The 24,368-nt window shown below is 38.1% G+C and overlaps 1 protein-coding gene across 7 annotated transcripts in view; it reads right to left on the bottom strand.

Annotated features, from left to right (window-relative positions):
• The window catches only part of NUMB (NUMB endocytic adaptor protein), a 197,822-nt gene that overhangs the window by 163,621 nt on the left and 9,833 nt on the right, over nucleotides 1-24,368 (bottom strand). The window contains exon 1 of one of the 7 annotated variants that reach the window (XM_047079396.1): nucleotides 11,817-11,839. The exons of the other annotated variants lie outside the window; for them this stretch is intronic. The gene's annotated coding sequence lies outside the window, so the exon portion shown is untranslated. Of the gene's footprint in view, nucleotides 1-11,816; nucleotides 11,840-24,368 lie in introns of those variants that run through there. 7 annotated transcript variants of the gene reach the window in all.

Genomic DNA, 24,368 nt, shown 5'->3' with positions numbered 1-24,368 from the left:
ATAACAGAATTAACATCAGATAAGTGCAAACAGGTTTTTCACCTACAAGATCTGGGAAAAAGTTCAAAAATCATGCAGAACTGTCTCCAACATTGTAGAATATATGGCATTTTTGGCTTCTGCTCATTGAATGCCAATAATATATACCCACCCCACCCTCATTACTGTGGCAACCAAAAGTGCACCTTCAAAAATTCAAACATTCATAGGGGTACTGACCCCATTGAAAACCAGTGACTACAAGAAAGGATAAGTCCCAGTGTGGCCTCCATACAGCCTTTATTTTCATGACACCATAAAGCTGAATGTAATGATAAAGCCTACCCAATTTCTAACTTTAGCAAAGAAGAAATCCTCATACAGCGAAGAAATTTATTATTAAAGTATAAAGGCAGATTAAAACACAAGGATACTTACCCTAAATGAAATTGATACATTAAACCAAAGGTTGGCAATTTTTTCACCCATGTGACATCAATCTTTGAGGGCAGTGTTATTTTGCTAAAATACAACAAATGTCCCAATTGAAAAGCACTGTAACACTCAAAACATGTTATAGTTTACAGAGCATTATTTAATTTGAATCTTTATAGCAATTCCATGAGACAGATACCATTATTCTTTTTATATTACTTATAAGGAGAACAACAAAAAAAGGTCAAAGTCACAGAGCTGGTAAACTGAGAGACAGGACTTCAAGTCCTCGGATTTCAAATCCTGTGTTCTTTCCATCAAACTATACTGCTTCACAAAGATTCAATATGGCAATACAGATAAAAAGAAACTCACTAGGATACCTAGATGGCTCAGTCGGTTGAGCATCCAACCTCGGCTCAGGTCATGACCTCACGATTCATGAGCTGGAGCCCCACATTGGACTCTGTGCTGACAGCATGGAGCACGCTCGGGATTCTCTCTCTCCTTCTCTCTGCCCCTCCCCACCTTGTGCTGTCTCTCTCTCTCTCTCTCTCTCAAAATAAATAAATTAAAAAAAAAACAACTCATCAGTCAATACAACAAAAATGTTAACAGCAAAAGATCAATATAAAATCTCGATGTATTTTGATATATCACAGACAGTTGTACTACCCATAGTAGTTATTTCTGAATATGAGAAATTTTTAAAGATTTTTAAGTAATCTCTACACCCAACATGGAGTTCAAATTTATAATCCCAAGATCAAGAGTCACAGGGGTGCCTGTGTGGCTCAGTCAATTAAGCATCCAACTCTTGATTTCAGCTCAGATCATAATTTCACAGTTCATGGGATCAAGCCCTGTATCAGGCTCTGTGCTGTCAGATTCTCTCTCTTCCTCTCTCTCTGCCCCTCCCCCACTCATATGCGCCCGCACCCTCTAATAAATAAATATACTTTTTTTTAAAAGAGTTGGGGTGCCTGGGTGGCTCAGTCGGTTGAGCAGCCAACTACAGCTCAGGTCATGATCTTGCGGTCTGTGAGTTCGAGCCCCGCGTTGGGCTCTGTCCTGAGAGCTCAGAGCCTGGAGCCTGCTTCCAATTCTATGTCTCCCTTTCTCTCTGCTCCTTCTCTGATTGCTCTCAGTCTCTCTCTCTCTCTCTCTCTCTCTCTCTCTCTCTCTCTCAAAAATAATGAACAATAAAAAATTTAAAAAAAAAAGAGAGAGTTGCATGCTCCACTGACTAAGCCAGCCAGACACCCCAGAAAAAAGTAAAATTTTAGCAATTACCATGATATATAGTATGTAATTACTTCCTAACATCGAAAAGGTTCTGGATCGCAATTTTAATCAATCTTCTACTTAATCCAACATTCCAGAACCACACCATTGATTCTGAGAGTTAAAGGGTTAACAATGTATTTTTTTTTAAAACCTTTCCATTTGGGGAGAAATGCATAACCATTAAAAACTTTATAAAATCTCGGCTTAACCACAGCACCTCTAACGTAGTTACTAGATCAGTCCTTTCAGAATAAATTCTCTGAAGTTCATTTGAGGATAACAAAATGATGAGATGGCATATTGAATTAGTTCTCATTCATGACTGGTAGATTACTTAAAACTCTAAATAGTATTGTGCTATGCTTCTTAATTGATAATACACTTTCATAGATCCAAACACTCATGTGCACACAATAGTTTACAATATAAGACAAAAATAAAAGCAAAGGCATACTCAGAGTTTGATGTAAAAGGAAAAAGGAAGTAGTATATCTTATTATTTCAACTGAAGTAATAAGGAAGATCATTTATCAGCAAGCACAATCTTCTTAGGCTCATCTCTAAAGGGCAGAATAATATAGTCTTCCTAAAAAGTAATAGACAATAATCTACAAGACTCAACTCTCCACTAAATTGAATCCAAAACCCAAGAATAATAATTTGGCATTTCTATTTTATGTCTTTTCATGTTTATTTATTTTGAGAGAGAGAGAAAGAGAGAGTGCATGTGTGGAGAGGGGGGTGCAGAGAGAGAGGGAGAGAGAGAATCCCAAGCAGGCCCCATACTCAGCATGGAGCTTGATGCAGGGCTTGATCCCACAACTGTGAGATCACAACCTGAACCAATATCAAGAGTTGAAGGCTTAACCAACTGAGCCACCCAGGAACCCCTTGACATTTCTTTTTTTTTTTTTTTAATGTTTTTATTTATTTTTGAGACACAGAGTGTGAGCAGGGGAGGAGCAGAGAGAGACAGAGAGGGAGACACAGAATCCGAAGCAGGTTCCAGGCTCTAAGCTGTCAGCACAGAGCCCAACGTGGGGCTTGAACTCATGAGCAGAGAGATCATGACCTGAGCCAAAGTCAGAAGCTTAACCAGGTGAGCCACCCAGGCGCCCCTTGAATTTCTATTTTAAAAGAAACAATTTCTTTTCATCTATACTCTAAATTCACAGGTAAAGTTTGAGTAGGGTGAAGACTTTAGGTAGTGAAAATATGCAAGCATATTAGTTATAAACTACACACATGCTGTCTTATACTTTTTAAGATTTTATTTTTAAGTAATTTCTAGACCCAAACATGGAGCTTGAACTTACAACCCCAAGATCAAGAGTCACATACTCTACAGACTGAGCCAGCCAGGAGCACCTGCCTTAAATTTTATCTCACCATTTTGTTCCTCTTTCCCAAAGAAGAGTTATACTCAGTCATAACTATGATTGTTTAAGCCAAAAACTCTACCTCAAACAAAACCCTAATTTTCTCCCTCATACACACTGTCACTTCCCTTTTCCTGACTTGAAATTCACTCCATTACAACTTCCATAATCTCTGTGATATCTATACATACTGCACTGACTTTTTTTATTAGTAGCTAATGGAAAATATATGCAATAGAACTTAATATCAATTGTTTGAATATTTTAAAATGCCAGCACAAATACAAAGAATTAAGCACTTAAGCACTTTATTATATTGAAAAAAATCGCAATTCATCTTGAAAAACCTCAAATTCAAAGTTGCTAAGACACACATTAAAATTAGATTTAAATGTCTTACCCAAAAGCCTCAAAACATGCCATAATCCCCAGACATATTTGCAGAAATTTCAAATACTGATTGACCAGTGTTTTGGGGTCATTATACATATAGATATGGATATGGAAATGGATATAGATATAGATATCTGTCTAAACACAGAAACCAAAAAGGAATTACAGGACTTACTTGAAAATTTAAGAGCTACCATATATAAAGCACTTATATAGGCTAGGCATTGTTCATAGAATTCAGATACAGCATGTATATAATCTCATTTCATCAGCATAAAAAACAAGAGGTAATGGCTATAATTCAAATTTCGTTTTTATTTTTTTAATATTTATTTTTGAGAGAGCAACAGAGTGCGAGCAGGGGAGGGCCAGAAAAGGTGGGGGTGGGGGGGTGCATAGAATCCAAAGCAGGCTCCAGGCTCCCAGCTGTCAGCACAAAGCAGGACACAGGGCTCAAACCCACGAGTGGTGAGATCATGACCTGAGCTGAACTTGGACGCTCAACTGACTGAGCCACCCAGGAGCCCCTATAATTCCAATTTTAAAGATGAAAAACTGTGACTTTGAAAGATTAAAAAGATTTCTATGTGGTGCAGTAAATTCACCCAAATAACAATATACGAAATATGTCAAATACATAAATAAACAATGCATAACTAGCTCAAAAAATAACATAAATCTCTCTCAAGCAGCACTAAGAAACATAAATGCAAATTGGCAAGCAGTGCTAAAGCCACGAACCCACTAGGGTCCTAGTCCAGAAACAGTGGCAGCTGGAAGTTTGGCTTCCCTGGGGAACAGGGACTAAAAGTGCTCCATATAAGACAGAGGGTTTATCAGAGCTAAGCCAGAGCAAGGGCTGGGGTAGGGCTCCCTCATAAAGAAAACTTGGGGTGCCTGGCTGGCTCAGTCAGTGGAGCATGCGACTCTTGAGCTCAGGGATGTGAGTTCAAGCCCCACAATGGATACAGAGATTACTTAAAAATAAAATCTTTAAAAAAAAAAAAAAAAGAACACAACTTGCCAACTCTGCCTGGAGGTATGGTTTATACTAAATCACTCCAATGAAGGTTGCAGGACACAGACCCAGCTTCAAAACCAAAAAAGTAACCAGGCCACCTGCTAGCTCTGTGACTAGATCTGCAATATCCACACTATCACCAATATCTCTGGAGGGCAAGAACTCTAAACCCGGTTCTAGAATTGGGGTCCACAGGCAAGCATAAAATTTCTATACAAGGAGGGAGGTGAACACAGAGGGACAGTAAAAGCTCACTACGTCTCAATAATATTTGCAAATGGTATATCTGAGAAGGGGTTAATATTCAAAATATATAAAGAGTGTATATAACTCAACGCTAAAAATAAACATAATAATAATAATCTGATTAAAATGGGCAGAGGGCCACACCCAAAAAATAATCCAGTGAAGAATGGGCAAAAGACATGAATAGATACTTCTCCAAAGAAGACATCCAGATGGCCAACCGACACATGAAAAAATGCTTAACATCACTCATCATCAGGGAAATACGAATCAAAACCACAATGAGATACCACCTCACACCTGTCAGAATAACTAACATTAACAACTCAGGCAACAACAGATGTTGGCAAGGATGCAGAGAAAGAGGAGCTCTTTTGCATTGTTGGTGGGAATGCAAGCTGATGCAGCCACTGTAGAAAACAGTATGGAGGCTCCTCAAAAAACTAAAAATAGAACTACCCTACAACCCAGCCATTGCACTACTAGGCATTTATCCAGGGGATACAGGTGTGCTGTTTCGAAGGGACACATGCACCCCCGTATTTATAGCAGCACTATAACAATGGCCAAAGTACGGAAAGAGCCCAAATGTCCATCGATGGATGAATGGATAAAGAAAATGTGGTATATATATATACAATGGAGTAATACTCGGTAATCAAAAAGAATGAAATCTCGCCACTTGCAACTATGTGGATGGAACTGGAGGATGTTATGCTAAGTGAAATTAGTCAGAGAAAGACAAAAATCATATGACTTCACTCATATGAGGACTTTAAGAGACAAAACAGATGAACATAAGGGAAGAGAAACAAAAATAATATAAAAACAGGGAAGGGGACAAAACAAAAGAGACTCATAAATATGGAGAACAAACTGAGGGTCGCTGGAGGGGTTGTGGGAGGGGGGATGGACTAAATGGGTAAGGGGCATTAAGGAATCTATTCTCGAAATCATTGCTTCACGATATGCTAATTTGGATGTAAATTTTAAAAAATAAAAAAGTTAAACAAAAAACAAATAAATAAATAAATAATAAAATGGGCAGAGGGCCTGGGGCGCCTGGGTGGCTCAGTCAGTTAAGTGTCCAACTTAAGCTCAGGTCATGATCTCACAGCTGGTGGGTTCAAACCCCCCGTTGGGCTCTGCGCTGACAGCTTAGAGCCTGGAGTCTGCTTTGGATTCTGTGTCTCTGTCTCTCTCTACCCCTCCCCCACTCATGTGCATGTGCTCGCACTCGGACTCTCTAGCTCTCAAAAATAAACAAACATTTAAAAAAATCTTTTAATGGGCAGAGGGCCTAAATAGGTATTTTTCCAAAGAAGACATACAGATGGCCAAGAGACACATGAAAAGATGCTCAACATTACTAATCATCAGAGAAATGCAAATCAAAACCACAATGAGCTATTACCTACACCAGTCAGAATAGCTACTATCCAAAAGAAAAGAAATAACAAGTGTTGGCGAGGATGTGGAGAAAAAAGAACCTGCATGCACTGTTGGTAGGAATGTAAATTGGTGCAACCACTATGGAAAACAGTAGGAAGGTTCCTCAAAAAATTAAAAATGGAAATACTATATGATCCAATAATTTCACTACTGGGTATTTACCAAAAGAAAGCAACACTATTCAAAAAGATATATGCATCTTTGTTCACTACAGCATTATTTACAATAGCCAAGACATGGAAGCAACCTCAGTGTCCATCGACAGATGAATGGATAAAGCAGATGTGTTACACACACACAGACATACAAGAGGAATATTACTCAGCCATAAAAAAGAATGAGGTCTTGCCACTTGCAACAATATGGACAGACCTGAAGGGCATTATGCTAAGTGAAATAAGTAAGACATCAAAAGACAAATACCACATGATTTCACTTATATGTGGAATCTAAAAAGCAAAACAAAATAGAAACGGACTTATAAACACAGAAAATAAATTAGTGGTTGCCAGAGGGGAGAGAACAGGAGATAGGCAGAATAGGTAAAGGGGATTAAGAGGTACAAACTTCCAGTTATAAAATAAATAAGTCATAGAGATGAAAAGTACAGCATTGGGAATATAGTTAATAATAACACTGTATGGTGACAGATGGTCACTATATTTACTGAGATGAGCATTGTATAATGTATAGGATTGTCTAATAACTATATTGTGCACCTGAAATTAATATAACATTGTATGTCAACCATACTTCAATAATAAAAACTTAAAGAAAATAATAGAAAATAATTAAATTATACTTTCCTTTAAAAAAAGAAGACAAATCTGTTATATTCTGGACATTCCATTTTCCATTTCCTGAATGTGTAACTAATTAAGACTTTCTGGTGCTTCCTCATACCCATGGGTATTTGTAAGATAAATCCTCATTACTTAAAATAACCAGAAAAAACCTACCACTTAATAATCATGATAATCTGAAAAGGGTTTTTTTTTTTTAATGCAATAAAGTTACAAAAACCTATTTCTAACTGGTAGCCTTTGACAACTCCAAAACTAAAGCATACAGGTTGCCACAACTAAAGAAAAGTGTCTTTATAACTGAACTTGTTGATTATGTCTAAGCAAACTTTAAGTGATGCAGGATCTCTCAAATTTAGCCTTCCTATTATCAACCAGACACAGTCCTATTATCAACCAGACACAGGACTTTCCTACCACTAGGAAGGGAGTGGTTTCCAGCTTTAGGATGACACAATTGAAAGGTTCCGAAAAGGAATTAAAAATAGTCTCTAGAAGGAATAACTCAGAATAAAAAGTGTGTTTTAGTAAAACAAACATCAAATTAGTAATCCGTTACTTAAATTCTAGACCTACCTCTGTCACTAACTAGTTGTGTGACTTTGGCTAACCTAACTTAGGCTTCAGGTTCTTTTTCCCTACTAATTCTAACATTATAACATTCTTTAAAACACCTGACAGGAATGTTTGCTCCACATAAACAAATTCCAAATTTTCATGTTTTCTAAAGTTTCAAAGAACTTTACAAATGCTAATGATGCCTATCACTCTCTCCTCCCAAAAAAGTCACATAAGTGGAATCTAAAACATTTCCTTGAGGGGCGCCTGGGTGGCTCAGTCAGTTAAGTGTCCGACTTCCACTCAGGTCATGATATCACAGTTCGTGAGTTCGAGCCCTGCGTCGGCTCTATGCTGACAACTCAGAGCCTGGAAGCTGCTTCGGATTCTGTGTCTCCCTCTCTCTGCCCCATCCCCACTCATGCTCTGTCTCTCTCTGTCTTAAAAATAAATAAAACATTAAAAAACATTTTTTTAAACATTTCCTTGAGAGTTTTCCAAAGTACTTTAATATTTTTTAATGTTTATTTATTTATTTTGAGGGAGAGAGAGAGAGCACATGCATGCACATAGGGTCAGAGAAAGAGGGGGAGAGAGAATCCCAAGCAGGCTCCACACTGTCAGCAAGGAGTCCAACGTGGGGCTTGATCTCACAAACCATGAGATCATGACCTGAACCAAAATCAAGAGTTGAATGCAACCGACTGGAGTTACCCAGGCACCCTGAAATTCAGTTGTTGTTTTTTTTTTTTGATGTTTATTTTTGAGTAAGCGAGAGAGAGAGAGACAGCACACAAGTTGGGGAGGGGCAGAGGGAGAGGGAGACAGAGAATCTGAAACAGGCTGCAGGCTGTCAGCACAGAGCCAGACATGGGACTCAAACTCACCAAATGTGAGATCATGACCTGAGCCGAAGTCGGAGACTTAACCGACTGAGCCACCCAGGCACCCCCTGAAATTCACTTTCAAGTGTATACTTCTGAGTTTGAAAAATACATACAGTCATATAACCATCACTACAATCAAGATACAGAACAGATACAGGCAATGTAGAATACTTCCCAAAAAAATTCCCGCATGCCCCCCACTCCCTGGCAACCACAGTTTTCTGTCCCTTTAGCTTCACTAAATCCAAAATATCTTAAAATAGAATCATACAGTATGTGGCCTTTTATGTCTGGCTTCTTTCACTCAGCATAATGCATTCGATATCCACCTATGCTGCTGTATGCACTACCAAATAGTATTCCACTGTACAAAGGTACCAGAGTTGATCAATTCACAGTTGAAGTACATTTGAATTTGTTTCCAGTTTGGGGCATTAGCACAGAGGTTTCTCCTTGACTGTAAGTTTCCTTTCACTTGAGTCCTAGGAGTGGAACTACTAGATCACTACAGTACGTGTGTGTTTAACTGTATATGAGTACCTGCCAAACTGTTTTCTAAAAAGACTGTACCAGCAATGAATAAGAGGTTTCTGGGTTTTTGGTTTTTTTTTTTTAAGTTTTTATTTAGAGAGAGAGAGAGAGAGAGAACACACAAGGGAGCACAAGTTGGGGAAGGGCAGAGAGGAGAGAGAGAATTCCAGGTAGGATCCACAAGACCAGCACAGAGCCCGACATGGGGCTTGAACTCACAAACTATTGAGGTTGTGACCTGAGCCAAAATCAAGAGTCAGACACCTAACCAACTGAACCACCCAGGTACCCCTGAATAAGAGCTTTTTAATGGTTTTAAGGAAAAATAAATTTATATCTTATGTTAAAAATTTCATAGAAAGATCCCACATAGGGTGCCTGGGTGGCTCAGTCGGTTAAGCGGCCGACTTCGGCTCAGGTCATGATCTCACGGTCCGTGAGTTCGAGCCCCGCGTCAGGCCCTGGAGCCTGTTTCAGATTCTGTGTCTCCCTCTCTCTGACCCTCCCCCGTTCATGCTCTGTCTCTCTCTGTCTCAAAAATAAATAAATGTTAAAAAAAAAAAAAAAAAAAAAAGAAAGATCCCACATAGATCCAGATATTTATCAGAGGAAATTTTCCTGTGTGCTATATATATGTAGAAAGCAGTTAACAAAGGATGTTGATTTGATAAATATTCATATTTATCAAATAGATATTTTTTAATAGGCTTTAAAATGTCATGTTTGAAATCATACTCAGGTCGTGATCTCACCGTTTGTGAGTTCAAGCCCCACATCGGGCTCTGCAGCAAGAGCTCGGGGCCTGCTTGCAATTCGTTCTTTCTTTCTTTCTCTTCCTCTCTCTCTGCTCCTCCCCCATTTGTGCTCTCTCTCTAGATGAATAAATAAACTTAAAAAAAAAAAAAAAAGATGCTCAACCAACTGAGCCACCCAGGTGCCCCCAAATAAATGTTGGTTTTAATGAGACCACCTACTTATGAAACCCTCCACTTCCACTTTCTCCCTATCATTCTCCTGGTTTCACTTGTCTTTTTTATCCAATACAGATTTCACAGTTCAATTACTGCTTGCACCCAATTTAATGTTTCCCACGTCTCCTTCACACTCTCCTACCAAAACTCCTGTTAACCTTCTCTATGACCAAAACAGAGCAGCCAAATAGTGACAAAAATCACATATCCACTCAGACTGATTACTGTCCTAAATTCACAATTAACAACTTCAACCACAGCAATATTACTCTAAAAGCTCTCTGTAGTGGCTGTTGTATAACTTGTCCTCAATCCTTAAACATTTCACCCCTCCTCTCCATTTCTCCTGCTCCTTAGTTTACAATACTTTTATTAAGAAAATAGAAGCCATCAGATGAAAGCTCCCTATTTTTCCACAACCAAATCTATAACATACCCCCCCCCAAAACTGAACCAGTCATCTTCTTTTCCCCTACTTTAAAATGAGTAAGTATCTCTGATTACTATTAAATGGCCACTGAAGTTTGCTCTTTGTAGTATCTTTCACTTAAAGATTTCCTTCCTTTCATAATTCACTCTGGTATCATCAATTGTTCCTCCTCTACAAGATCATTCTCATTTTCATGTAAACATGTACCATTACCTCCCATAGTTACAGGGTTTTTTTACGAGTACCCCATCATTCCCTACACAGCTATGCCCCACCTCCTCCCCCATTCCTCAGTTGACATTTATAGTCACATTTCTCAGAAAAGTATCAGCTCTCACAGTCTCTAATTCCCAACCTTTCATTCACTATTCAACCTGCTCCAAACTGATCTACCTTCACAAGTTCATTGAAACTGCCTCTTAAACAGCACACTTAAAGGAATAAATGAAGAGAGCTTAATGGACAGACTATTTAGAGAGCTATTAAGAAGCTATTACCTTCTCTAAACACCTAGAAAGTACAGGGGTACAAGTTCTCACCTCTCTGTAACCTTAAGTTACTGGAACCAGAAAAGGCTATGGCAGTGGAAAAGGTACTTTGCAGCTAAGCAGCCACAGGTGGAGGTATGCAGTTTTTGCCTAAACTGCAGCCACATAGGGAAGAGGAAAAGGAATAAAAACCCTAATCTCTTTTTCCTTCCACTGTCCAATCTCCTGTCAATTGTACCTCCACTGGCAGAACACAACATGAAGCTAGAAGGCAAAGAAGCCTGGGTGATATAAACCATGGAGGTCAGCCTTCTGAAGCACAAAGCAGAGAAGAAAAGGGCAAAAACAGATCTGGAGAGACATACAGAGATGGCCAACACAAGATTGTCAATAATTTCCATTTTGATATATCAAATTGGCATGGTTCCTCTCTCCTCTCTTGGCTTCCATGACATGACAAATCCTAGTTTTTCCCCATATAAACTAGTTTTTCCTCCCCCTTCATCAGATAGCATATTTGGGGTTGCTCTGAGCTCAGTACCAGACAGCTGATCTTACCTTTTCCTCATGCCTCTCAATCCCATCTATATAATGACAATTCCCAACAGCACCTTTCCTTAAGCTCCAGCCGCCCATATCCCAACATTATCATTTCAGATGTCACTTGGAAATTCACAGATCCAAAACAATCATTCTCATCCTCTTAAAAAAATGTTTGGGGGGCGCCTGGGTGGCTCAGTCAGTTGAGCGTCCGACTTCAGCTCAGGTCATGATCTCGCAGTCTGTGAGTGTGAGTTCGAGCCCCGCATCGGGCTCTGTGCTGACAGCTCAGAGCCTGGAGCCTGTTTCAGATTCTGTGTCTCCCTCTCTCTCTGCCCCTCCCCTGCTCATGCTCTGTCTCTCTGTCAGGGATGGGCAAACATTAAAAAAATTTAAAAAAAAAATGTTCGGGGTACCTGGGTGGCTCAGTCAGTTAAGCATCCAACTCCGGCTCAGGTCATGATCTCACTGCTCGTGGGTTAAGCCCCGCATCAGGCTCTGTACGGACAGCTCGCAGCTTGGAGCCTGGAGCCTGCTTCAGATTCTGTCTCCATCTCTCTGCCCCTCCCCTGCTTGCACTCTGTCTCTCTAATATAAATAAAAAATAAATATTAAAAAAGATTTTTTTAAATGTTCTTTTCCCACTCCACCTATATCTCAATAAACGCCAAGCCAGAAATTTGGGAATAAGCTTTTATTCCTTTGATTTCTTTTTCTCCTTCACATCTAATCCATTAGTAAATCTTGAAAACTCTACAGCTAAAATGTATCTTGAATCCATCCACTTCTGTCTCTACTTCCAACACCCTCCTAAATTGCTCTTCCTGCTTTCTTTTTTGCTTCCCTACAATCCAATTACTAGATAACAGCCATTTATGTTTTCAAAATGTAGATCATATTTATCATATCCTCTGCTTACCATCCTTCAACAGTATCCCATTACCTTTAGAACAAAATCCAAATCCCCTACAGCAACCTACAAGGCACTTCATGATCTGACCTCTTTATACCTATCTAAAGTAGCATCTTAAAAGCTACTTTTCCTCACACCTAGGAGGTTCCAGCCTTACTTCAGTTCCTCAAAAATTCAAGCTCTTTCCCACTTTAGTCTTCTCACATGCACAGAATACTTCTAGCTCTGTGCATGATGGCTCCTTTTAATTCTTCATAGCAATTCAAATGTCAACCCTAAGTGTGGCCTTCTCCAACAAGATCAAAACTAGTTCCCCCCTTTATTCTCCCATCACAGCATACTATTATTTTCATTGCATATTCTAAAATGGCAATTTTCCTGTGTACTTATTTATCTTCTTATTGTATATCCCCTTCCACTACATTATACGTTTCATGGGGGCAGAGATGATTAAGTTAACTCAAGTCCAACACCACTGAGGATCCACTACATGCAAAGAACTATGATAGGCAACTGTGGGAGTGACAAAGAATAAGTCAAAGTGACAAAGATCCTGTTCCCAGTATGTACATTATCTACTTAAGGAGAAAAATGTATATTTAACTATAAATGCAAAGCAGAAAAATAAATAAATAAATAAATAAATAAATAAATGCAAAGCAGATACTATGCCATATAATTTTGCTACAAAGTGGTATGGGATCAAAAGAGAAAGAGATATAATGTAGAAAAAGTTATGAATAAGAAAGCCCTCATATAAGAAGATGGTTCTATTATGGCTTAGAAGGATAACAGGAAAAAAAACATTCATTCGAAGCAGAGCAAACAGCCTTAATAAAAAGACAAAAAGGGCAAAAAGTGAAGGACACACAGGAAGAGGAGGCTAACAAGATCAAAACAGCTACAGCATAGAGAAACTGTAGAATCCCAATGAAATATTCAATGATGTTAGTTAGGGAACAGAAAATTTTCAGTGAGTGTGCTACAGAATTCAACCTCACCCACTATAAAATGAAAATATAAGGTATTTTCTTTTCTTTTTAAAGGTTTATTTTTTTTTAATGCTTATTTATTTTCGAGAGAGAGGGAGAGAGAGTGAGCAGGGGAGGGCAGAGTGAGAGGGAGACAGGATCCAAAGCAGGCTCCATGCTGACAGCAGAGAGCCTGATGCAGGGCTCAAACTCATAAACCATGAGATCACCTGAGCCAAAACTAAGAATTGGATACTTAACCGAATGAGCCACCCAGATGCCCCAAGGTTTATTTATTTTTGAGGGACAGAGCACAAGTGGGGGGAGTGCCACAAGAGGGGGGACAGAGGATCCTAAGTGGGCTCCATGCTGACAGCAGTAAGCTGGATGCAAGGCTCGAACTCAGGAATCATGAGATGGTGACCTGAGCCAAAGTCCTACACTCAACCTACCGAGCCACCCAGGTGCCCCAATATAAAGTATTTTCAAGTAAATGAAAACTAAGGTCCTTTCCAGATCTAAATTTCAAATGATGGAGCTCATATACACAACTAGTTTTAAAGTAAAAAGTGATCATGCTCGGGGCGCCTGGGTGGCTCAGTCGGTTAAGCGTCCGACTTCGGCTCAGGTTGTGATCTCACGGTCTGTGAGTTCGAGACCCGCGTCGGGCTCTGTGCTGACAGCTCAGAGCCTGGAGCCTGCTTCTGATTCTGTGTCTCCCTCTCTCTCTGACCCTCCCCCCATCCATGTTCTGTCTCTCTCTGTCTCAAAAATAAAAATAAACGTTAAAAAAAAAAATTTAAAAAGTGATCATGCTCATTGAAAGAATGTTTCATCAATTTCACATGGAATTTAACATGACTTTTAAGGTGGTTTTAAACTGTCTAAACAATTTTTGGGGGCACCTGGGTGGCTCAGTCAGTTAAGTGACTGACTTCAGCTCAGGTCATGATCTCATGGTTCACGAGTTCAAGCTCCACACTGGGTTCTGAGCTGACAGCTCAGAGACTGGAACCTGCTTTGGATTCTGTGTCTCCCTCTCTCTCTCTGCCCCTCCCCCACTCATGTGCTGTCTCTCTCTCAAAAATAAAAACACTTAAAAAAATTAAAAACAAAAGATTTTAAATAACAATTTTTCAAAAATCTTACTCCTTCCAAAACTTTAATCCAAAAGGAATATGGAAAGAGGTGGCAGGCAGTGGGTAGGGGAGTATGACCACTCAAGATATTTAATATCACACCCACTCAAGATATTTAATATCACACCCACTCAAGATATTTAATATTACACCCACTCAAGATACTTAATATTACACCCAGCCCAAATTTGAGAATAATTTATTTAAAAACGTCTGAAATGGGGCACCTGGGTGGCGCAGTCGGTTAAGCGTCCGACTTCAGCCAGGTCACGATCTCGCGGTCCGTGAGTTCGAGCCCCGCGTCGGGCTCTGGGCTGATGGCTCAGAGCCTGGAGCCTGCTTCCGATTCTGTGTCACCCTCTCTCTCTGCCCCTCCCCCGTTCATGCTCTGTCTCTCTCTGTCCCAAAAATAAATAAACGTTGAAAAAAAAAAAAAATTTAAAAAAAAAAAAAAAAAAAAACGTCTGAAAGACAAAGGCAAGTTTTCTAGCAAAATTCTCAAAAGTCGTAATTTACTGATATTAAGTTGTAACACTGTTGTTCATAAGCCTTTAGACAGTAACTGGCTGTTGTTCACTATATTCATTCAATAAGAATGTACAGATTACTGATAAAATACCCAGGGAGTCTAAACAGTATACACAAAAATCATAGAATTTTAAAGGTTAAGAGAGATTTAGAAGAATAATCAAGATAATTTTAAAGAAGAACAACATGGGGGCATGAGGCTGACTCACCATACCAGACACCTAAATTTATTACAAAGCTACAGTAAATAAAGACAGTATAATACCAGCTCTGAGATAGGCAAACAGAGCATAAAAAAGGCCCATGTGTAAATAGAAATGATATATGACTTACAATTCTTAATGAAGATTGGTGACAAATGGTTGCTACTCTATAAACAGCATTGGCACTTATTTTCTGTTTAAAAAACTTAATTATATTCATATATTATTCATTATAATTTCAGAATAATTTGAATATTTCAGCAGTAAAAAAACTTTAAAGATCATTAAATCCAATACCATCACTTCATAAAAGAAAAACAAAGACCCAGAGAGATTAAAACATTTAGGCAAATCATAGCGTGGCCACACAGGAATTAAACCCCTATCTCATGATTTCTTTATTGAAGAGTTTACATCCTTTCATTCAATACACACAAAATACTTCCCATCTACCCCAATTTCTTTAAGTTACCCATGATATCAACAACGTCAAATCAGAAGTGGGGAAAGATACAAAAGGTGTGGCAACATAAAAAGCCAATACATACTTTCATTTCCTTAACCTTCTTTCAAAGAAATTCAAAAATCTACAGGGCACATGGCTGGTTCAGTCAGTGGAGTGTGCAACTCTTGATCTTGGAGTTATGAGTTCAAGTCCCACATTCGGTATAGAGATTACTTACTTAAAAATAAAATCTTAAAAAAAAAATCTAGGGGGTGCCTGGGTGGTTCAGTCGGTTAAGCATCCAAGTCTTGATTTCGGCTCATGTCATGATCTCACGGTTTGTGGGTTCAAGGCCCACATCGGGCTCTGTGCTGGCAATGCAGGGCCTGCTTGGGATCCTTTCCCTCTCTCTCTGCCCTCCCTACCCCCTCAAAATAAATAAATAAAATAAACTTAAAAAAAAAACCTAGCCCTACTCTAAAAGATTAATCTTATCTAAATCCAACATGCGAGAGATTCAGGAAGAAAATAACTTTAATTTTGTTAATGTTTTTATTTTTTGGAGAGACAGAGAGTGAGAGTGGGGGAGGGGTAGAAAGAGTAGGAGACACAGAATCTGAAACAGTCTCCAGGCTTTGAGCTGTCAGCAGAGAGCCAGACACAGGGCTTGAACTTGTGAAACAATGAGATCATAACCTCAGCTGAAGTCGGACACTTAACCAATTGAGCCACCCAGGCGCCCCAGGAAGAAAAGAGTTTTAAAAATGGATTCTTGGGTCAGCACGTTATAAATATCTATAAATATCAAGTGTTTAGGGAGTGCTGTTATTAGGCCCAATATTTTTCAGTCACAAATTCCATCAACCTCATATCTCACTCAGTTTGTTTCCAGAGGATGTTAAACATTTACATTTAGAGATTTTTACAAAGACCAGTTAAACAAACACTGCTGAAGACTGTCTGAAAGTAGTTGCTCCAATTCCAAGGCTCAATTAAGGTACAAACAGAAATGACATCTTCTCTAGGAAAGCACTCAATCTCAGGTTACTAGAGTTGTTCACCATCTCTTAATTCAGATAAAACTTTCCTTCCATAAATCACCCCCACCCTGGGATATATGACAGGAGTATTAAGAGTGAAGTGAGACAGACTTGCAGAGAACCTATTTGCAAACTTTGAAATCCCAATTTGGGACGCCTGGGTGGCTCAGTCACTTAAGCGTCTGACTCTTGGTTTTTCGGCTCAGGTCATGATCTCATGGTTTGTGACATCAAGCCCCGTGTGGGGCTCCGCGCTGAGAATCCTTGCTTGGGATTCTCTCTCTCTGAAAATAAATAAATAAACATAAAAAAGAAAAGAAATCCCAATTTAAACAATGACCACCACTGCCACACAAGGATAGTGCTCTATAAAAAACTAAAAATTGACTGCATTTAATCACTTAAGCACTGAAGGGTAAGAATATGACCTCTGGAGCCAGATTATCTATGTCTGAGTCTACCATTTGCTCTGATTTTGGGCAAATTGTTTAACCTCTGTGCCTCAGATTCCTCAACAAGAAAACAGGATAATGACACCTGCCTCATAGGAGTTATTGCAAGAATTAAATTAGTGCACGTAAAGCACTTAGAACAATGCCTAGAATACAGCATTAGCTGCTGCTAGTATTATTACTACCTGATCCCATTACTAGATATCAGTTCTCACATGTGGCTCAAATACAGACTAGTTTCCTAGCCAGATTATGCAATTTTAATGTTCCTGAATCAGCGATTCAATGTACCAAATTCAAAATAAGCTCTACAAAACACAGCCTCAAGTCTTCCTTTTGAATCATTTACTATCAAACAAAATTCTCACAAATAATAAACAGCCAATTTTTTCTTAACTCCAATAAATCTGTATGAATTATCACTACAATATATAACTTGTGAAAAATCATACGCTTGAAATAAATCCTTCTCATTTTACTTAAAAAAAAATTTTTTTTAATGTTTATTTATTTTTGAGAGACAGAGACACAGAAAGAGTGTGAGCGGGGGACGGCAGAAAGAGAGGAAGACATGAATCCAAAGCAGGCTCCAGGCTCTGAGCTGTCTGTCGACACAGAGCCTGATGCAGGGCTCAAACCCACAAACCATGAGATCATGACCTGAGCCAAAGTCAGACGCTCAACTGACTGAGCCACCCAGGCACCCCTTCATTTTACTTTTAATTACAAATTAAGCTCTGATCTTACAAATCAGATTAATAAGTCTAGATCCATATGTAGTAATAAAACATCCTGAACTTTTTATTAAGATATTTGATATTAATCTGCAAATTTGCTTTGTAAAGATTTAAAAAAAAAAAAAGTTCAACATCTTTATTCATCTGGAAAATGCAAATTAAAACCATTCTAACACATCACTTTGTACCCACGAGAATGGCTAAAAAAATCAAAGAAATTAACAACCCAAGTGGTGGCAAAGATTGGCAGCAACTGGATTCATACACTGCTAGTAGATTAAAAAAAAAAAAAAAAAAAGAATTTGCCAAATGGTTAAGTTTATTTATTTTGAGAGAGAGAGAGTGCGCGAGCGAGCAAGCAAGCAGGGGAGGGGCAGAAAGAGGGAGAGAGAAGATCCCAAAAGGTTCTGCGCTCTCAGCGCAGAGCCTGAAGTGGGGCTCAACTTTACAAACCGTGAGATCATGACCTGAGCCGAAACCAAGAGTCAAAACCAAGTCACGCACTTAACCAACTAAGCCACCCAGGCACCCCCAACAATTTCTTATAAACATACATGTACCCTGTGGCCTAACAATTCCCCTCTTAAGTATTCATCCAAGGGAAATGAAACATATGTTCCCAAAAAGACGTGTACAAGAATGTTTATAGCAGCCTTATTCAAAGCAGGCAGAACTGGAAATAATGCAAATGTCTATCAACAGAAGAATGGAAAAACACAGTGTGATATTCATAAAATGGAATACTGTACGACCTAGGAAATTATCTGTTGTTTAAAATAATGATATGAATTTATTATTCAATGAGGATGTCTTATTTTCTTCAAATTCTGTCTCATTTTAAAATGCATTTTTACGATCTCGCGGTCCGTGAGTTCGAGCCCCGCGTCAGGCTCTGGGCTGATGGCTCGGAGCCTGGAGCCTGCTTCCGATTCTGTGTCTCCCTCTCTCTCTGCCCCTCCCCCGTTCATGCTCTGTCTCTCTCTGTCCCAAAAATAAATAAACGTTGAAAAAAAAAATTTTTTTAATGCATTTTTATCCCTAGTTGAAAATAATTTTTATTCTGAAAATAATCTTATTTTTTGTTTAGTAACTCACTTGAGGTTTTGTGCCATAATATAAACTTTTGAAAATTTTTAACTTGGTGCTTTTAAGAGCCAAATAAACCCCAGGGTCTTATTAAGTGATACTCCTTTTATTAAGTGATACTCTTAAAGGTATGTACACATATATTTTCTTTTCTTATGCATTCTTGGTGCATGTTCATCCTAAATGCTCCCTCCAGAAATTATCCATGTATAAAAAGATGGCTGGCTTAAAATGGCTACTATGATGGAAACAGTGTCTTAGGGAGATACAACTTGTACTTGAGATAAACTGAATACTCAAACCATGGTTTAGGGCTTAAATGGCATTGTATTTAAAAGGCATTTTAAATACTATTGCTGTAACTTTCCATTTCCTTAATAAAAAAATATAAAACAAAATTAATCTCAAAAGTATGTTACGCAAAAGAAGCCAGATAAAAAGAATATACATAGTATTATTCCATTTATATGAAATTCAAGAACAGACAAAATCAGAAAGCAGTTGCAAGGAAGGAGGGCAAAACAGAATTGAAAAGGACATTAAACCACTTTTGCTGACCATTTACATAAATTAAATCACAGCTTTGAATATTATCCATCCCTAGATTCCACATAAAAATTAGAGACCATGTGGGGCGCCTGGGTGGCTCACTTGGCTAAGCATCCAACTCTTGATTTTGACTCAGGTCACAATCTCATGGTTCACAGGTTCGAGCCCCACATCAGGCTCTGTGCTGACAGCACGGAGCCTGCTTGGGATTCAATCTCTCCCTCCCTCTTTGCCCCTCCCCAGCTCATGAGTGCACACGTACTTTCTCTCTCTCAAAAATAAATAAACATTAAAAAAAAATTAGAGATCACTCAAAAAGAGAAAAAAAAAGACAAAGAACAGAAACATACCTTCACTTGAAGGAAATACTTAAAGGTTAATGATCATATTTAAAATATTCCACTAGTGATAAAATATGAATTTCAGAGACTAGTTACTCTTTTCTCCCTATCAAATTAGCAAATATTTTTAAATGATAACACTGCTGGCAAAGATATATATCTCAAGCTCATACATTGCTAATGGGAATGTAAATTTGTACAACCTTTTCTAGAAAGAAATTATGCAATGTTTTGCTCTCTTGAGAACCCTTAGAAATGTAAACCTGAACTTGATAATTCTACTTATGGGAATCTATCTTAACGATATAGACATGTGGATAAAGATTATATGTTTAGCAATATAAATGAAGATTTGTTTATAATTTTTTTAATGTTTATTTTTGAGAGAGAGAGAGAGAGAGAGAGAGATGGAGCGTGAGTGGGGTGGGATGCAGAAAGAGAGAGGGAGACACAGAATCTGAAGGAGGCTCCAGGCTCTAAGCTGTCAGCACAGAGCCCAACACAGGGCTCGAACTCATGTGCCGTGAGATCATGACCTGAGCCAAAGTCAGACACCTAACTGACTGAGCCACCAGGTGCCCCAGATTTGTTTATAATAATTGGCAATTAATAAGCAATCTGAATGTGAAAACTATGGAAACTCGTTGTATAAATGATGATATATCCTTTAATAGAATTTTCTTCAGCAGTTTGAAACTGTTTTCAAATAATTGTAATGATATTAAAATGCATGTTAAAAAAAAGCAGGTTCCAAGGGCTCCTGGATGGCTCAGTGGGTTGAGCATTTGACTCTTGATTTCTGCCTTAGGTCATGATCCCAGGGTCATGGGATCAAGCCCTGTATAGGGCTCTGTGATGAGTGTAGAGCTTGCGTAAGATTTTCTCTCTCTCTCTCTCTCTCTCTCTCTCCCTCCCTCCCTCCCTCTGCCCCTTACCCCCACTCAAGCACACACTCTCTGTATATAGAGTAGAATAGAATAAGCAAGTTCCAAAATTATGTATATAGTAAAAACTTGCATAAGGTAAACACAGACATAATAAATGTTAATATCATTTAAAAAATAATGAAGGGTCAATATCATAGAGACTTTGATTATATTTCACAAGTATCTGGGCTTTCTTGAACAAGTGATATCCTACACTGATTAAGTCCACTAGAGGTGGGGGAAAAGACCTAAAGAATAAGAACATTCATTGAAGGAACACACCATTAGTATTACTTGGCTATACAAATAGCCAACTTATCAAATGAAGTCAAAGAACTTCAAGGTATGTTAAACAAGTCTATAACAAGAAAAAGTTACAGAATTCAATATGATGCAAATGTATACCAATTATGTTTAATTTGAGCTAAGGAAAATAATTAGGTGATTTAGTTATTTTCCACAGAAGTAAGCCCAGCTCTTTTACAAAGCAATGAAAAAGATGAGAAAAGCACAGTAAGAAGTCAAGCCAGCAACCTAATTTCCCAGGACATTAGTTCTTACTTGGCAAAGTACTGCCCTCAGAACTCTACAGAGAGGAAACACATAAAATTCAAATACCATATAAAAGATGTATACTATACTTTGCTTTTAAGATCTCCAAAAAGAAAACAATTAATGCATATTAAAACACAGAAAAAAAGGGCTCAATTTAGAGTTAAATGTTCTTAAAACAAAGAATCGGTTTATCTCCGGGAGCCTGGGTGGGCTGGTCAGCTAAGCGTCCGACTCTTGGCAGGTCATTGTCTGGAGGTTCCTGGGTTTGAGCCCCTGCATTGGGCTGTGTGCTGACAGACGGAGCCTGGTTGGGATTCTCTTTCCCTCACTCTCTCCCCTCTCCCTGCTCGCTCTCTCTCTCAAAAAAAAAAGAATCAGTGTATCTCAAAAGGCTAAGTAAATCGCACAAGTTGTAAAAGAACTATATTTTTACTATACTTTAAATGAAAAGGAAAATAGCATGCTATTTCTCACTTTCAACTAGGATTACATAGAAAACTTTGTTATTAAAAAAAAACTTTGACATTAATGATGTTAATTCTTGATTGTGAATTTACCTCGGCTAATTAAAATCCTTATAATTTTTCTCTATGTTTTTAAACATCACTATAGAACATTTCCTTGAATTTCCATAAAGAATAAGGCCTTAGTATTTGATCATCCCTCAGAAAAAGGCTATATGTTTAATCCAAAAGAAGTGTCTTCTTTAGATAAAAAGATACTAGGGTAGGTGAGTCAAAGAGGGGAAAGGCAGGGAGAGAGGGAAAAAAGAAGGGGTATAATAGAAACTATTGTTCCTTTAAGTAACATGTTTAAAAAATCTGACCCTAATTTCCATTAAAAGTCCAGCAGGGAAGCTTGCCTAGAACTACAGACACAAGGTTGCCCTGTAAGCAGAAAAATGATACCTGAACTTCATTTAATGTTCAAGTATAAAGTAACATAAGGATGGGGGCGACTGGATGGCTCAGTCGGTTGAGTGTCCGACTTGAGTCAGGTCATGGTCTTGTGGTTCGTGAGTTTGGGCCCCATGTCAGGGTCTGTGCTGACAGGTCAGAGCCTGGAGCCTGCTTCGGGTTCTGTGTCTCCCTCTCTCTCTGCCTCTCCCCTGCTCATGTCCTCTTCTTTGTCTCTCAAAAATAAATAAACATTAAAAAAAATAAAGTAACATAACAATGAAATCATACAACCATATATTTAAATCAGTGGGTTCATTTATAACCCATTCTTGCAACTCTAAACTGCTTCCCTCAGCACCATGACCCCAACTGCCACAGCAGACCAAAAGGCCAACAAACTACTACTTGGAAGAATTAATAACAAGACAGAATATTTTATTAAACTTTTGTAACAGGAGTGCCTGGCTGGCTCAGTCAGAAGGGCATGCAACTCTTCATCTCAGGGTCATGAGTCAGAGCCCCACGTTGGGTGTAGAGGTTACAAAACAACAACAACCTTCCCCCCAAAAAAGAAAATATTTGTAAATCACGTATCTAATAAGGACTTATACCCAGAATGTATATTTTTTACAACTCAAACTCAATAATAAAAGGCAAATAACCCCATTTTTTAAATGGTCAAGGGATCCTAAAAAACATTTCTCCAAAGATAAACAAATATCTAATAAACCCATGAAAAAATTCTCATCATTAGCCATCAGGGAAGTTGAAAACAATACCACAGTGAGTTATCACTTCACATCTACTAGGATGGCTATAATAAAAAACAGAAGTAAAAAAAGTGTGGTAAGGATATGGAGAAACTGAAATATTCATTTCCCACTGCCAGCAAAAATATAAAATGGTATAGCTGCTTTAGAAAACTGAGTTACCATATAACCCAGCAATTCTACTACTAGATATATTATCAAAGAAAAATGAAAACACATGTTCATACAAAAACTTATACAGGAATGTTCACAGCAGCTTTATTTGAAGACAAAACTGGAAACAATTCAATATCACAAGAGAATAGATTTTTTAAATTGTGATATAACCATATATTGGAATACTACTCAGCAATAAAAAGGAATAAATTCTTGATGCACAAAATAACATGGATAAATCTCAAATAAATTAGGTAGAGTGAAAGAAGCCAGACCTATCAAAAAAGCACACACCATACAATTCTCTTTGCATAAAATTCTAGAAAATGAAAACTATTCTATGATGACAGCAGATTAGTGGTTACCTCTGTGGGTAGAAAAGGAGAGATAGATTACAAAGAGGCACAAGGAAACTTTTAGAGTGGTTAAGTATTGTCCTTATCTTTTTTTTTTTTTTTAACTTATTTTGAGAGAGAGAGAGTGTGCACACACAAGCAGGGAAGGGCAGAAAAAGAGACAGAATCCCAAGCAGTCTCCGCACTCAGCACAGAGCCCAATGCAGGGCTCAAACCCACGAACCATGAAATCATGACCTGAGCAGAACCCAAACATCAGACACTTATCCGACTGAGCCACCCAGGCGCCCCAAATGTTCCTTATCTTGATTGTGGTGGATAAATAGGTAAAAACTCATCAAACTGTATAAACATGTGCAATTTCCTTGTAGTCGATTATGTCTAAATATATCTGTCCAAAAAAAAGAAAGACAAAAAAAAGAATGTATTTGCCATGTTAGGGGTAACAGAAGTATACTAGTGTTTCTGAAATGGCACATTTGGGTAAGTAAAAGGTAGAAAAAGTAGGCTGAGAGCTTTTAAGGATGAACCTTTTAAAAGTTAAAATAGTAACTGATCTCTATATGATAATAGCTGAATATATTCAACATCCACTGACAGAGCAAATAGTCAACCAAAACTACTATGAATTCAGTCTAGCCTTCAAAATAAAAAGTTTAGTTCATCTCAACATTTATACATATGATGTATATGTATAAATGTATAATACATGTAATATGTATATATGTATGAAAGTAATAAGTTCTAAAAATACATGTTTTAGCTATACATATATTTTTAGAACTTATTACTTTTGTCTATGATAATATTTGATGAGAAAATGGATTAACTGTAGAAAACATCCACTCCAACTCAAAGAGTTGCAGGTAACAAATTGAGAACTGCTAATAACAATATTCAAT

The sequence above is a fragment of the Lynx rufus genome, unplaced genomic scaffold (assembly GCF_022079265.1).
Source record: "Lynx rufus isolate CCGP_SWC_20201006 ecotype Redwood Valley unplaced genomic scaffold, mLynRuf1.p SCAF_17, whole genome shotgun sequence".
NCBI classification, from domain to species: domain Eukaryota; kingdom Metazoa; phylum Chordata; class Mammalia; order Carnivora; family Felidae; genus Lynx; species Lynx rufus.
The sequence above is the reverse complement of the archived record's forward strand: the minus strand, read 5'-3'. Positions and strand labels throughout refer to the sequence as shown.